This window comes from Nicotiana tabacum, chromosome 15 (genome assembly GCF_000715075.1).
Source record: "Nicotiana tabacum cultivar K326 chromosome 15, ASM71507v2, whole genome shotgun sequence".
Classification (NCBI taxonomy): Eukaryota; Viridiplantae; Streptophyta; class Magnoliopsida; order Solanales; family Solanaceae; genus Nicotiana; species Nicotiana tabacum.
This window is the reverse complement of record NC_134094.1, coordinates 108,237,735-108,248,525: the sequence shown is the minus strand read 5'-3', so window position 1 is coordinate 108,248,525 and position 10,791 is coordinate 108,237,735. Positions and strand designations below refer to the sequence as shown.

The 10,791-nt window shown below is 34.9% G+C and overlaps 1 long non-coding RNA gene across 5 annotated transcripts; it reads left to right on the top strand.

The window, feature by feature from the left end:
- The first annotated feature begins 988 nt into the window (after positions 1-988).
- On the top strand, positions 989-10,002 carry LOC107824475 (uncharacterized). 5 transcript variants are annotated; one of them, XR_012699388.1, is made up of 7 exons: positions 989-1,214; positions 1,736-1,798; positions 2,560-2,632; positions 4,221-4,306; positions 4,679-4,732; positions 5,362-5,414; positions 6,058-6,333. It is a non-coding gene; the product is annotated as an uncharacterized LOC107824475 (long non-coding RNA). The 5 variants fall into 5 exon arrangements; XR_001656859.2 differs by having other exon boundaries at positions 4,667-4,732; XR_012699389.1 differs by lacking the exon at positions 6,058-6,333 and adding an exon at positions 9,472-10,002 and having other exon boundaries at positions 4,221-4,732.
- Positions 10,003-10,791: the final 789 nt, after the last annotated feature.

The following is a 10,791-nucleotide window of genomic DNA, read 5'->3' as shown; positions in this document are numbered from 1 at the left end:
GTCGCTCGTGCACTTATGACACCAGTTCTGGGTTGTATTTTTGGTTGTTATAATTTTTCACACTTTATTTCAGTTATATTACAATTATTTCAGTTCAATTGGCATCAGTTAATTTGATTTGTTAAAAATTATTTAAAACTATCCTAATGTTAGCTTCCCTAGCAAGTGAAGTGTTAGGCACCATCATTGTCCCGAGGGTTGGAATTCCGGGTCGTGATACTAAATCTCTAACTTCTCCAATAACATCACCATTCCTTCCTCTTCCAAATCTTTGAGGAGCCTCCCCTTTGGAATTGTTCTTTTTCCAAACTTAACCATCTTGTCCTTTTCTTCATCAATCTCCTCTTGATCTGCACACTCTTCTTCCACTATTTGCACTTTTCTTTATTTCCTAGCAGATCTAGTTCTTTTTGCCAAGCCAGAGCATTCTGTATCAACAGATTTTTGCAGGGAACTTCTTCTTAGAAGTCTTTCTCTTCTTAGCACTTGAAGTTTCAAAAAGTTAAATTGCCATTATTGGGACCCAAGGAAGGCTAGAGATTGCTGAACTCATATGGAGTGGAGTAGTTCAACCAAAATATATTAACTATTACCTCCGTTCTAGTTTATGTGAACCTATTTTCTTTTTGGTCTGTTCCAAAAAGAATGACCCCTTTCTAAATTTGAAAATAATTTTGCTTAAACTTATAATTCTACCCTTAATTAGAAGCTTTTAAAACCACACAAATACTCTGGACCCCTTTTTGAATTGTTTAGGACCACAAATTCTAAAAGTCTTCATTTTTTTTAAACTTCGTGCCCAGTCAAACAAATTCGCATAAATTGGAACGGAAGGAGTATATAATAAGGGAAGTTTCGTAGGACGACTAAGGGCCTTTTCGGAATTTAAATATTTGTTAGGGGTAGTTTGGTGATTCAGTCTCATGGTTGATACCCACGTGAGCTTCTCCTATGTTGACTTATGGACTTCCACCCAGCACGTGGGTTTAGTTCCTTTTTCCTACATTTCTCAATTTCCCTTCCACCGACTCTTTCTCTTGCTGATGCCTTTTTCTTCTTCCCCCTGTTAATATTTTGCTCAGTTTTTAGATTTAGTCCCATCTGGGTTCATTTTTTTAATATTTATGTGTTACCTTTGGCTATTATGAAGATGGAGAATATCTTTTATCTTTTATCTTTTACCATTTCTAATTTTTTTAATGTTACAAGGATTGGTGAGTCTTATGTGGCTACATTATTGAATTGTGTCTATTTAGGTTTTCAAAGTGTATGAACTGAAAGTTTGAAAAAGAAAATTGAAAGATGGAAAATTTGGGGTTTCTTTGGTGACTTATCTATCAGTTTCTCCTACTAAGAAGCAGGGAATTGGACACCTTCTTTGCATCTTCCTCTGTTTTCTCGGCTATGCATGTGTTTGGATCCTGTTTTTAATATAATTTTTTGGGCATCTTGAACTTTTGGGCAGTATTTTATTGAATGTTATACATACATGTCAGTAGATATGTTTGATTTACTCATGCACAATATTTTTCTCACACAATGTTCTTTAATTGGGTTTATCTTCTTCTTTTTCAAAATTATTACTCCTATTTTATTATTTTTTGACGAGACTCTATTAAACTGAATAGTGTATCGCTTACTTGGGTTTTGTTTGAAATATGAACTTTTGATATTACCGAATATTTTTGTATTCATTTAGTAGGAATATAATGGTCCCAAAATATTGATTTTTCAGATTTTTCTTAAAGGAAGTTGTTAACTGAAAGTGGGGAAAGGAATATTGCTTCACTTGTACCAGGTAAGTTCTGCACATTTTGGTTTACTTTTACTTACTTCCCCTTTTCAATATTAGTAACTCATTAAAAATGCAATTATCCCCAAGAACAAAAGGTTTTTTATGCTTAATTCATGAGATTTTCTATTACATTCACAAAGACATCCAGTAATAAGTTCCTTCGTGCTTTTTTTGCACAATGTGGAAAGAAACTATAGTTTTTTTCAAAATACTTATTGGGCCTTAGCATGTATTCAATTCAAGTCATTGCAGTTTGTGTATTCTTGGTGTAATTGTAAGATGGCCCCAGGATCTAAACAATTTTGTGGATTTTCTAAACTGCTGTAGACATGAGAGGATAGAATTAAATGAGAAGTAATATTTATCTGACTGTTGACGGTAGTTGATGCATACTTTAAAGGACTTCTTAGCTAACAAGAAATAATTGTATGTTAGGCTATCCGAATTTAATGTTTTACAAGGCTTCTTCAACAGTACTGAAATTAGCAAACTAATGTTTCAAATGCATTCTTTTTATTTTTAATGTACAGCCAAGAAAAATACTTGTGTTCTTTCACTTTTGTCTTCTTATAGAGATTTTATATGTTTAAAAACTTTATTTGGGAAAAATGATTAATGAAGTATTTACAAAATTAAGTTGTTCTTTTTAAAATCTCGTGAAGTGGAGAACGATCCTATTCCGACTTTAGGAAAGTATAGTCTCAGGTTGAGCTTGAGAAGATATGAATCAAAATTTTTACTAAATTGAGTTCTTTTTATTTCAGGAAAAATGTGCTCAGCATATCTGATTCTATACTTTGACCATATTTTCTCCTTATATTGCTTTTGATTAAAAAGGTAAATTTTCTAATTACAAACAACACCGAGATTGTGATGGTATGTTCAACAAACTAGCTAGAGTACAATTCTTTCGGGTATTACATACAGTATTATGGGCTTTATCATCTTACTAGCCGTCATGAACACTTTTCAAATAACATTACAGACCTTACAATAAACTACATCTATAACACCAAAATCGCCAACTCGGAACAAAGAATATATATCCATCTTTTAGAACTTTCAAATTTCTACATTCACTTGGCATCTTTAGAATGCTGAAAGTGATCTAGGGCGTGGGGTATCTTTATGAAATTTCATCTTCAAACCTTCTATGTGTCCACTGTCTTACTCTATTTCTCGAAGATAACAATGGAAGAGGAAAGTTTACCGTCTTATTTTGTCACTTCTTTTTGGCTATGACAGCATCCAAAGAAATAGGATGATGTATGGAATGGAGGTTGATTGATTGGAATATACATGATTAGGAAAAGCTTAAAGTTATTTGCCTACTTTGATTTGTGGGATGAATGCTTAGGAAAAGTTTATGTTAGGCAACAAATCTATAGTTGTACTTATTCTTGTTATAAAAAAGAAGATAAAGGATTGAAGAAAATAGTAAGAAAAAAAGTATTTAGACTACATGGGAGTAAGAACCTCTTACTTCTACAGGTTTGGGCGACTTTGCACATTAGAATTGCGTTGAGAGATGATAAAGGTGCACTGAAATTCTATTTGGGAATTGATTTAGAAATTAATTGAAGAGTGGCAGTGTCGTTGTTCTTTCTTGCTTTAGAAATAAAAATAGGGATGTGCTGCAGTTTTGTGTTGTTGTCCCTCTGTTTCCTCTGGGGGTTGGTTCCGTGTCAAAAGTGATCTATGGCCAAACGGGTCTCACATTTCAACAATAGCTCTCTGATCTATGCAATATTACAAGGACAATCAATTTTGTTTATCTATCATCGTTGAATTATTATTGTTTCTTCGTCATTTTTTGAATCTTTCTACTTCTGATTTGTTGGTTGTAACTCCATAAAACTAATCTACAACATAGTATCAAAGAAACAAAGCTGGAATTTATGGTTGTTGCTTTTAGGTTACAACTGAGATTTATTTGATACTCAAATGACATAAGTGTTCAGAACGAGATATTAAGATTACTCTAGAATTTGAGACATTATCGCTCTATGCTGGAGTATAATGAAGATTAAGAGCTTTCATTCATTGGGTTGTCTGATTTGGTTGATACATTTGAAAATCAAGTAGCAGCTAAGAAGATCATTCGGAGATCATCTTTATGTCATTTTATAATGTGAAAACCCCAGAATTACTATCTCGAGAGGGACTAGAGTATGTGCAGGAAATGAAGATTAATCCTTGAGAAATTCTTGAAATATTTCAATCAACTCCTCCGAGATAGTTCAAATGCTTGCATATTCTGAAGTCCTGCTAACTCCTATGCTTTTACACAGAGAATAAAAGTTACTAAGCTACTCAAACATAAAAATTTAGCAACAAGTTTAAATGTTCGTTCGCAAATATCCTAATTGATTCCCTCATATAAATTAGTAACATGTTTTTCTATACATCAACAATTGTTTTGCAGGAAAATAAAGTCCTTACCGCAGCTTGCTTATGACTTTTTATCTTGTACATAGATGTTCCGGTGACTACTATACGCGTGGAGCAAAAGTAATCAAAATTACAGCTTTATCTTTTCCTTCCCTTCCATTTTTTTCAATAATACTCCCTCTGTTCCAATTTATGTGAACATGTTTGACTGATCACGGAGTTTAAGAAAAAATGATGACTTTTTTAGAATTTGTGGTCCTAAACAAGTCAAAATGGGGACCAGAGTATTTGTGTGGTTATAAAAGCTTCTCATTAAGGGTAGAATTGGAAGTTTAAGCTAAATTGTTTCCAAATTTAGAAAGGGGTCATTCTTTTTGGAACGGACCAAAAAGGAAATAGCTAGGTTTACATAAACTGGAACGGTGGGAGTAATAATTGCGGCAAGTTTGAACTTTGAATAATGCTTCTGTCACATGATAGTATCTTCTTTAGTTGGATTGACAGTCCTTTGCCGATCAATCTGGTGTGCTGCGATTGTATTAATTGGTAAGCTATGTTCTCTGATTTTGTTTTTTGAGCATTTGATTTGTTTGATTAGTGGATGTCTGCATGTGAGTTTTATTTCTCCAGTTTTCTCTTTGCACTTCATTCCTAGCCTCAACATTCCTTTCTTCTTTTCACTTTTTTTAAGTTGTCAGGGTACGGGGGTATTTTTATTATGATATTTTGAATTGACCAAAATATCAAACATTTTCCCCTTGATTAGTTGAGATCAATCAATATCTACTTATCGGTATAGACGCACGCTTTATTTCATATAGATAAGGATCGAGCAAGAACTGATGGCATGTGATAAGTGATAACTGTTGTTTCCAAATCTCTCGCACAACATGTTGAATATTTTTCACTAGCCTCAAAAGCAGCAAATTATAAATGATGAACTCTCACTGAAGCCCCACCAAGGACAATAACATGGACATATCTAGAATGATCAGGTTGCAACATCTTTAGCCCACACATTCACTTAGTTTGTCATTAGTAAGTTTTGCAAGGAAATGAAAAAACAGACTTGTCGTTGGCAATATGCTTCTTTTCATTGTATCCTTTAACATGTGTTTAAATACTACTCAAAACTTATATTTTGAAGGTTCGTTTATCTGCTTTATGTTTTTCAGATCTTTTTGGTGCATCTCTTCGATAGATGGTCATGATGAGATGGTCGTTGCTTGTAAGTATATAATAGAAATAAGGCAATTGAAGTAGTATTTGCAGAAGTTAGAATTTGTCTAGAAATTTTTGTAGTAACCTGGACGCATTCATTCAACATAGATAGCAGTTGTTCTCATGAATAGAGTAGGGTCAGGTGATTGAAATAGAAATACCACTACATGATCTCTCCTAAGTCACAGAATATGCGAGTATGGTTGTGAATTGTGATTTACTGGTAGTGCTTCTATTGCAGATTTTCTATTTTAAATTTGGTGTGTATCACTTTTCAGTTATTACATCAATACCAAAATCAATGAAGATAGTCTCCTCCAATGAAATAGGTTAAAGGTTCATATCCCTAAATAGGTCCTCCAAGGTTGTAAATCATTATTTAATGCCTAGCTATAGATTGCTAAAAAGAAGAGACCCAATTCAGATTTAGAACATGCCTTTGATGGGGGCATTTCAATAGGTCTACCGTGTCTGAATCTTTTCTTTCTCCTCTTAGTCCATGCTGATATTTTATGCCCCTCTTTTTCCTCCAAAATTAATGAATTTATGATTGTTTTGCTGAATATGCAAACTAGCTGAATTTTATGATTGTTATACTACCATATGTAAGTCTTACCAATAATACTAATGCTTGATTTTCTTTTCTTTAGGTGGATATAAGATGAAGTATTTGTTGTCAACTGCAACTGTCCAAATTTTATCCAATATTTTGTATTAGTGGGACTACCAACATGAACACGATTTATCTGATTGTTTTTATCTTTCTCATTCTCATAGAAGCAAGCTAAAAATGCAATTGGACTAATGAAGCTAAACAAATGAATGTGGTGTATTATGTTGTAATATTTAGTCAACGGATGGTATTGCTTCGTCATTTTATTTTTCGGGGGTAATCTTACTACACAAGTATGAAATTATCTTTCTTACTCTCGGACCTATTTTGTGCAGTGGTGTTAGGCTTATGGTCGTGTTAGGCCCGTGCACAACACATGCACGGGATATCTAGTATTTATATATAGTATGGTTGGTTGTTCAATGAAGGCTGCTTAGGAAGTAGAGGTTACTCAAGTTACATATTCATGTGAAACATATGACATGTTGCTTATGTAGCCTTCAACATGTATCCTTAGAATCTCCCCTAGCTCATTATCATCAAACTTCACCTTTTACTCATTTCACCACACTATTTACTCTTTCATTCTCTATCTTAAACTTTTTAGGGCTAACATTCCTTCCAACTGAGGGACCATGTCCTTCCTTCCTCTTCCAAATCTTTGAGGAGCCTCCCCTTCAGAATTGTTCTTTTTTCAAACTTCACCATCTTGTTCTTTTCTTCATCAGTCTCCTCTTCCTCTTCACCCTCTTCTTCCACTATTTGCACTTTTCTTGATTTTCTGGCAGACCTGGTTCTTTTTACCAAGGCAGAGCTTTCTGTATCAACGGAATTTTCAGGGGACTTCTTCTTAGAAATCTTTCTTTTCTTAGCACTTGTAGTCACAACAAGTTAAATTGCAGTTATTGAGACCCAAAGAAGGCTAGAGATTGCTGAACGCATCTGGAGTAGAGTAGCTTAACCAAAATATAGATTTATATATAGTATGATCAGTTGTTCAATGAAGGCTGCTTAGGAAGTAGAGATTACATATTTATGTGAAAAATATGACATGTTGCTTATGTAGCCTTCAACAGGTATCCTTAGAATCTCCTCTAGCTCATTATCATCAAATCTCACCTTCACACCTTTCACCACATTGTTTACCCTTTCATTATCTATCTCACAATTTACAAGAAATTCCACAATTTTAGCTCGGGCTAACCTTCCTTCCAGCTGAAGGACCATGTCCTTACTTCCTCTTCCAAATCTTTGAGGACCCTCCCTTTAGAATTGTTCTTTTTCCAAACCTAACCACATGTCCTTTTCTTCATCAGTATCTTCTTCCTCTTCACTATCTTCTTCTACTATTTGCACTTTTCATGATTTCCTGGTAGAACTGGTTCTTTTTGGCAAGCCAAAGCGTTCTGTATCAACAAACTTTGCAGAGGACTTCTTCTGAGAAGTCTTTTTCTTCTTAGCACTTGGAGGCAGAAGAAGTTAAATTGCCATTATAGGCACCCAAAGAAGGCTAGAGATTGTTGAACTCATCTTGAGTGGAGTAGCTCAACCAAAATATAGATTTATATATAGTATGGTTGGTTGTTCAATGAAAGCTTCTTAGGAAGTAGAGATTACTCAAGTTACATATTCATGTGAAAAATATGACATGTTGCTTATGTAGCCTTCAACAGGTTTCCTTAGAATCTCCCCTAGTTGATTATCATCAAACCTCACCTTCACCCCTTTCACCGCATTGTTTACCTTTCCATTCTCTATCTCCCAATCTACAAGGAATTCCACAATTTCAGCTCAGATTAACCTTTCTTCCAACTGAAGGACCCTTCCATCCTCTTCCAAACCTTTGAGGACTCTCCCCTTGAGAATTGTTCTTTTTCCAAACCTAACAATCTTGTCCTTTTCTTCATCAATCTCCTCTTCCTCTTCACTCTCTTCCACTATTTGCACTTTTTTTGATTTCCTGACAGACCTGGTTCTTTTTGCCAAGCCAGAGCTTTCTGTATCAATAGACTTTGTAGGGATCTTCTTCTTAGAAATCTTTCTCTTCTTAGCATTTGGAGTCACGAAGTTAAATTGCCATTATTGGGTCTCAAAGATGGCTAGAGATTGTTCAACTCATCTGGACTGGAGTAGCTCAACCAAAATATAGATTTATATATAGTATGGTTGGTTGTACAATGAAGGCTGTTTAGTAACTACAGATTACTCAAGTTACAAATTCATGTGAAAAATATGACATGTTGCTTATGTAGCCTTCAACAGGTATTCTTAGAATCTCCCCTAGCTCATTATCATCAAAGCTCACCTTCAGTCCTTTTACCATATTGTTTACCCTTCTATTCTCTATCTCACAATTTGTAAAGAATTCCACAATTTTAGCTCGGACTAATCTTCCTTCCAACTAAAGGACCATGTCCTTGCTCCCTTTTCCAAATCTGTGAGGAGCCTCCCCTTCAGAATTGTTCTTTTTCCAAACTTAACCATTTTGTCCTTTTATTCATCAGTCTCCACTTCCTCTTCACTCTCTTCTTCCACTATTTGCACTTTTCTTGATTTTCTGGTAGACCTGGTTCTTTTTGCCAAGCCAGAGCTTTCTGTATAACAAAATTTGCAGGGGGCTTCTTAGAAGTATTCTCTTCTTAGCAGTTGAAGTCACAAGAAGTTAAATTGCCATTCTTGGGACCTAAAGAAGGCTAGAGATTGCTGAACTCATATAGAGTGGAATAGCTCAACTAAAATATAGATTTATATATAGTACGGTTGGCCTTCAATGAAGGCTGCTTAGGAAGCAGAGATTACTCAAGTTACATATTCATGTGAACGATATGACATGTTGCTTATTTAGCTTTCAACAGGTATCTTTAGAATCTCCCCTAGCTCATTATCATTAAAGCTCACCTTCACTTCTTTCACCACACTGTTTACCCTTCCATTCTCTGTCTCACAATTTGCAAAGAATTCCACAATTTCAGCTCGGGCTAACCTTCCTTCCAACTGAAGGACCATGTCCTTCCTTCCTCTTCCAAATCTTTGAGAAGCCTCCCCTTCAAAATTGTTTTTTTTTCAAAGTTAACCATCTTGTCTTTTTCTCCATAAGTCTCCTCTTCCTCTTCACTATCTTCTTCCACTATTTGCACTTTTCTTGATTTTCTGGCAGACCTGGTTCTTTTTGCCAAGCGAGAGCTTTCTGTATCAACAGACTTTGCAGTGAACTTCTTCTTAGAAGTCTTTCTCTTCTTAGCACTTGGTGTCACAACAAGTTAAATTGCCATTATTGTGACCTAAAGAAGGCTAGAGATTAGTGAACCCATCTGGAGTGGAGTAGCTCAACCAAAATATAGATTTATATATAATATGGTTGGTTGTTCAATGAAGGTTGCTTAGGAATTAGAGATTACTCAAGTTACATATTCATGTGAAAAATATGACATGTTGCTTATATGATACTCAGGAACTGGAAACTAATCAGGAACTGGAAACTAATCAAGACCTATTTGTGGATTGCACTTGGGCTCAAACTGCCAGGGAACCCCTTATGCAATGAGCTGGAATTCAAATGCAAGTTGGTGATGCAAGTCTTAGGCAGAATCAAAAGGAAGCGTTCAAAGTAATTCAAGAAGGATGTGATAACTGCAATTTCTGGCGAGGGGCTATGATCTATCATATATGGAGAGCTAGGAATTGGAAATTATTTAAAGGATCGTAAATGTGCATACGGAGGTGGCAGTCACACAGATTAAGAAGGAAATAGTAGCAAATATTTACTTAAATTTTCTAAGAAAATGCATGTGTAGATGTGTTGTGCAAAGTTTACTAATGTAATTAGTGACTGTCTTGAGGCGTAAGTTTCACTTCTCCCTTTTTAGAAGGTGGTTGTAGGATTAGGTGCTCTAGGTACATTAATTATTTATTTATTTATTTATTTATTATTAATGATAACATTCACGGTTGTTACTAAAAGAATTTAGTTAAGTAGTTTGAATATAGTCTATTAGTCTAGTGACATAATATTTTTTCATTTATTTGTTGATAATTACCAGTAAAATTAAGATAGTTTTGTCATATATTACAATATGACAATATTTTCAAGTTGGTTGAACTGTTGTGCATCAACTATGTTTTCCCCGCTAAAATTTGCCCCAAGAATTGCTTTTTTGTTTTAATTTATTAACCGGTCCTTTGATTTCTGTTGTAGATATTACGCATGAAAATTCTTTTCTTGCACTTTGAACCCATTTTTTGCTAGAACGACGAAATTTATATTAATAATTAAGTAGTAGCATTACATAGAGGAGAGGTGATGTCTCATTAGGGGCATCAAAAATACCTGAGCCAGAGGGGCTGCTAGCCATATTACAAAAGCTATTAAAGTTCCCAAGTTCGGCTAGTTTGTTTAGTACATTGGTAGACACTAATCTAGTAATATCATGTGTAGCTTTGTCCTCCTATAGCAACTTCCCAAAAACATTCGGTGGGTAAAACATTTGTTGATAAGGGAGTATTGCTTGATTGCTTGGATCCTTTCTTTGCCAAATTATGTGCAAGTCTGTTCCCCTAACGGAAATGTGCCGGATCATTGGATTCTCCAGATCCTTCAGTAACAACCTGCACTCATTAACAAGGTTAGAGTAGAGAGAATAGTTGTTATGGGAAAGCAGTTGAGGTATTTCAGTAGCATGTTTCAATTTCTAAGCTATGGAAATTATGATATTTTGCTATTATAAGTCCACTTTTTAGCGCAAGGAGTTCCATGTAGGTGGGGGTATAACCA